Source organism: Oikopleura dioica, chromosome PAR (assembly GCF_907165135.1).
Source record: "Oikopleura dioica chromosome PAR, OKI2018_I68_1.0, whole genome shotgun sequence".
NCBI classification, from domain to species: domain Eukaryota; kingdom Metazoa; phylum Chordata; class Appendicularia; order Copelata; family Oikopleuridae; genus Oikopleura; species Oikopleura dioica.
Window position 1 is genome coordinate 3139367 of NC_137293.1, and position 6089 is coordinate 3145455.

Below are 6089 nucleotides of genomic sequence, written 5' to 3' on the forward strand. Positions count from 1 at the left end.
GTCTAGCGTCGAGCAAAATCGATGAATCGGCAAAGAAAGAGGATGGCATGGACGATCGTTATTCGTCGAGAAGAATTGCGCTCGTAATTACTTGAACAAAGTAAATTATCAATATTTAGATGCAGTTCAATTGATATTATTCTTTCGAGACAAGAATTGATGGAGCCGCTTTCTTCTCATTTCTACATTAATGACGCTATCATTTTATTGCGAAAATGAGGAGCAGGAATAAAATAGACGATTTTCACCTCTTTTTTTAATTAAAATCGAATATATCTTGAAATCTTGTTCAGAGAAATTTTTATTTTCGGATCTTTTTGGTGAATTTTCGAACAAAAATTCAGAATTTGAATTTAAAAAATAGATGAATTTTATAATTTTGACATATTTATAATAGGAAGTCATACTGTAGCAGGACTGTAGCATTGTTTATATCTCTTGCAGTCTCCAGTTGATGAAATTTGCTTTAGAAACTAAGCTTGCAACGACAATTTTGAGGGTCTAATTGTTCATTTTATTTGAAATGAAAAAGAACCGTAACAAGGTTATTATAATTTTGGATTATGCAGATTCCGTTTTCAGCATAATTTTAACCAAGCAGGTTTACATAAAAATACCAGGTCAGTCGTTAGTAGGCCGCTATAATCAATTAAAAAGTCTGCAGTTACTTAATCCGCGTCCAAAAATCGACAAGACCCGTATTTTTCGAAAAACAAAGTCTTAGTTGCAAAACTCAATAATGATAATATTATGTGATCATCAACAAGAAACGAAATCCTGTTTAACGCTTTCCCGCAAAAAAACGGACCCTGGTACTATTTCTTTTACTCGGGAATTATTAAAAATAGAACTAGCATACTTCGAATTCTCAAGTACTTTTTGATATCAACAATGTTCAAACGAGTACTTGACAATAATAAAACGTGAGCTTCAACTTAACTTTCTCCCTCAATACCTTGTCGAAATTATTTTGAGTCGAGTCGAGTTGAGCTGAGTTTGATTGGATTGAAAAGTTCATGGAAGATTGAAGTTTTTGGATGAACTTTTCGAATTCTGTCGACGTTCGTTTTGACCTGATTAAACGTTTGAGGGCTTTCCCCGTCACTTTAGAGCTCAAGGGATGATCTTTAGGGATGATGCTTAAGCCCGTAAATATGTGTTTCGCGCGAAGACTGTTTTAACCCCAGACGGGAGGATTTTTTTATTGAACGAATTCATGAGATCAGAATATCATTTATTGACAAAAAGTTTTCCTAACAACATAAAATTAGAAAGCTCATTTGCACAAGAAAGCCATTTTATGAACAATTAATGAATGAACGCTTCATCAAAAATATTAAGCGAATTGTTTTCGTATCATTCTAATTTTGCGTTTCAACAAAAAATGGCTGTTATATGCGCTGAGCATCTGTTGCGACCAAGCGGTAAATAGATATGCATCTTGCCTACTTTTTTGATGGAAAATTTTGAATTTCGCGCTCAATTCTGACCTCTCGCACGCCTCATTTTCGGATTTTCGAACATGTAAAAAGTTTCTATAGAATTACTCATTATCTCGAAAAAACGGTATATTTATTCGTATTTATGAAGATACGAAATTTATATTTTCTCCATAAACGAATGAGTCATTGAGTCGCAATAGTAAAAACAAATTGTAGTTAATCGAACTCGTTCTAATTATTTTCCGCTTGTTTGTTCCTTCCGCATTACTTGAGCTCGATCATTTCTCAACATATATAAAACCCCGTTGCCTCAACCTGCCGAAGCTTTCTCCTTTTTCGAATCCGGAAATCGGGCGCTAATTGTCGCCAGCGGAGTTTTACGGCAGCGGGAGCTGTTGTTTCAAGGAACGAGAAAGCACTTCCTCGATCTGCTTCCTTTTCCCCCTCTTGATAATATTCAATTGGGATACCACTTCTCCAGCGTTCTTTTTTTACTCTTCTTCAAATGCATTTTTAGAAGCCAAAAATGGTTCGAATTCGCTTATCAGTTGAGATCAGCAGATGTTGCCTACCGGTACACTACAGCTGTTTATGGCAAGATGTTCACATTATCGATTTTTCGCTCTCTGCTGCCATCAGTTGAGGAAATAAATTGAGAGATTTTTCGTGAAAATATCATAAAATGACTCAACAGCGTTTCTGAATGTTTCATATAGAAAATTTTCACTGTATTTTTACAGAAAAGATGATTAATTTCTTATTGTAAAATGAATACGCTCATTTTTATTTTAATCTCATCGGTTGTTATCAAATTTAAAATCGCGATACTTTTTCTATATTTATCTCATGAAATGACTGCTTTTTTTGTTTTGATTCAAAGAGTTTTTTGATTGAATAAAATGATCCATTTACAAGAAACAAATATTCAGCATGAATCTTCCGTTCTTTTGTTAATAAGCAAAAAATATCATTGTTAGTGAAGCTCTGTTACGGGAAAACTGAAGTTATCTACTGTGTTCTACTCAGGGTGCAACCTTATGGCTCCCGATAAGAGTGTGTTTGGAGGGTTTAGACGTATCTCAAAGGATTCCCTAGAACACATCCGACCCTCGACAAGAGTAAGCCGATTCGAAATCGCTTGAAAAAAGCTCGTTCTTTCAAAAACAACTTTTATAAGCAGTTTTTACCAATTAACGAAATAACAAACAATTCCTAACAGAGCACTTTTTTCCCGTTTGATTGACGGATCACAAGTTGTAGTGGTTTTGAAACAGGGCGAAAGTTTTGAAACGAAAGTGTTTGTTTTTGATGTTGTTAATTGCAACTGCGCCTTCTTTTTTAATTGAATGAGTGTGTTTTTATTAAACAAAAGAGGCAAGTCAGAAACCGGAAATGAGTCAAGTTTTTCGCTTGGGAACACGTGACTCTAAAATCTTTCAAAATCATACACTCGTTCATTTTAGCATAATTTTCGGGGATAACCATGTCTGAGCAACAAAATAATGAACGCTCGGAATGATAAAAAACGAATAGCCAGAGCGATAAGGAACGTGCGCCAGTGATAGTACACGTTCGGTATCAGCGGCAGTTGTCCCAGTTGACACGCGCGATCGCCGGATTCGAGAATCATGTTTTTACTAAATCCGAAAATGAAAAAGAAAAGGGGCAGGTTTCTTTCGAAAACTTTGAAATTTGAGTTTCAGATGAAAGAGTTCGAATTCTTCCAAAAAAGAAAGCAAGGAAAAAAATTTGCGGAAATTATTTTATTCACGGTGGTAGACCCTTAAATCGCAAGACGCAAGCCCGAATCCTTCGCATATTTAGGCCTCAAGATAGAAACGTCAAGTGTCTTGCGCAAAAGTAACCATTCTGATTCCGCAAACGCCAATGTGAAGACGCCGCAGTCAAGGGTTAAAAATTCGCCGTATTTGGCGGGCAAGAATTCCAGCATTCCAATCAAGACCAAATCCAACGCGGCGCAATCTCCTTGTGGCATTTTCTTGCTTCTTAGCTTTTTTTGTCTCCTGCTCTAACCTTTTTCGGACAGCAAAAAATGCGCGATAAAGCTGTGTCCGGATAACCTTATGTCCTTTTTGGAGTTTTAGTCGAAAATTATCTCCAAAAACGTGGCGCTAACAGCATTCCGAGCATTTGTTTGAACGTGCTTGCAAAATATGAGCCAGATTTTTCGCGCATTGCAAACTTGATTTGAGCCCAAGAAAATGGCAATTAGAAGCATTTGCGACCATTACTTGACTTTCTATTATTCTTGAAAAAGGCTTATTCAAAAAGAGCAGTCAATCAAATTTTCCACTTTTTGGAGAAAAAGTTTCGTTTCCTTGATAAAATATTTTAGCTAATCTCTTCCCCCGTAATAAAAGTTAAGCCACAAACACAACCCTCTTTTGGGTAGTCTAGCCAGTTTTCTAGCGAGCTTTATTAGATTTCAAAATTTGCTGCTCACGTAAAAAAGGAAAGTTTTGAATTATCGCCTCAATTTGACAAAATGTTTATTGTGGCTCCTGGAAGAAAACGATGAGCTCGAAGAAAATCGGTATAATATTTTTAATGTTTGTGGTTCGGGCCTCTTTATCATGGAAATTATAGTGCTAGAATCGATTATACAGTATGATCCCGAAGTATTTCACAGTATTCAATGCGATATTAAAGTACCCCTCTTCATAAATGCATCCCAAAAATTTTGGCCTCCAAAGTTTGGGAAAATGCATGTAATTTGTACTTAGCGTGAAAATCGCGATTTTTTTCAATTTTTATCGTTATCAAAAGAGGACAAGTTAGGGGTTGATCGAAAGCTTAGAATGTGCTGATAACGAATATGATATCCGCACTAGAATCTTCGGCCATTTGTTGGCGCTAGAGAGCATTTAACCACCAAAAAATGCCAAAAATGGCTCCAAAAAGTTCTACAACTAGGAAATTTTTTTCAGTCATCCAATTATGCTGGTTCTACCAGAATATTAAGTTTAGGCTCTGAGCTATCTATAGAAGCAAGAATATTGGTGATTAAAGAGCCCCAAAAAAGTATATACGATTTGAAAATGGTCAAAAATAGCCATTTTCGCCAACTTTAATCACTTTGACGGCCTGTAATGCATCAGCGAATGTTATGCTGGCAAGCTGATTCTACCAGAATTTGCTCCTTTTAAAGCGGGCTTTCTAATGCGCCTAAAACCAGCTTCCTAAGTAAGCTCAAAAAAAAGTAGATAGAGGTCAAAGTTGGCGAAATCAGGGGGGGATCCCTTAAATAATTATTAAAATTATTAATTTCAAAAAAAAAAATAATTAATAATTTTAATAATTATTTATTTATTATACTTATAATTAATTATTATACAAAAATCACTAATTTAAAAAAATAATTAATAATTTTAATAATCATTTTTTCACGAGAGAAGTTATATTTCGTATTTACAGTTGTTTATTTTGAAATTTTTTAATTATGAAACATTTTAATTAACTTAGTTAGATCGCTGTTTTCTCGTCGGAAAGTGAGTTTTTCGGCCATGAGAAGATTCCAGCCGCGCGTAGCAAATACTTGCGCTGAGGTTAAAGAATTATCAAAGGCACGTGTCCGACCTGTAGAAGAGGCGCAAGAAACCCATAAGAGCGAGAAGAGCTCCGATGCCAGTAACCAGGAAGGATGTGCACGAGTACTCCAGCCGAACGATGGGATCTTCCTTAACGCCTTGAAAGGAGCTCACTTATCGGCTCGTTTTCAATCCCTTATCACTTTTAAAATTGTGCCCCGAGTAGTGCACGATTCGGTTTTCGAGAGAGAAAGATCCTTTTTCTTCTTTCTGGAGAATAATTCTTGAGAATAAGGAAGGGCAAAAGGAAGGATTAGCGTAGTTAACTTTTCTCTTAATTTTTGGTGAAGGCTACTGTAATTAAAATTTTGGGTCAACGATGAGATCATTTTTAAATCAACAGGGTGGCGAAACAACACCTTTTAATGCTCAATTAGAAACTTCAGGAAAGCTGGTCAATAATCTGACCAAGATTAAACGAGGCGAGTCAAGTTTAATTAACTCCTCGCCGCAATCGATTTCACCGTCTCTGTATGTCCGTTTAATGGGATGTACGATGCACGGTTAAGTGAACCCCCGCTCCCTGGCACCTGAACGACGATTCCAAGTCCGATTACGCCACAGGTTGATAAGAAAAACCCTTTCTCAGTTCCTTATCAGCCCCATTTTAAGGGCTTAGAAATGGATAAAAATCTGAAGCTTGTTTTCCGCCCTTATTAAAAAATTACTGATAAGAAGAATTTAAAGACTAAAAAAAAGTTAAGTCTTTAGATAAAAAGAAGCTTCTTTCGAAGAAAAAAATCAACAAGAAAAGCCGTTTGCGGCTTTTGATTAAAGAAACACCGCATTTTTCTTCAATTAACATTTTTTAATTATTTTTTAACAAAATAATTTAATAAAAAAAAATTTTTTTTTCATCATTTTTAGAAAGAACTGATTCCTGTAGTGAGCAAAATACACACCCAAGATGTTTCATTTTTCTCGATTCCAACTAAGCTTTCATCTTCCGATTCTAGCGAGACTTCTGAGTGGAGAGATTCACTGCCCGTTACCGAGTTTCTCAAAATCATGAATCCTCAAACATTTTGGTGACGAGAAG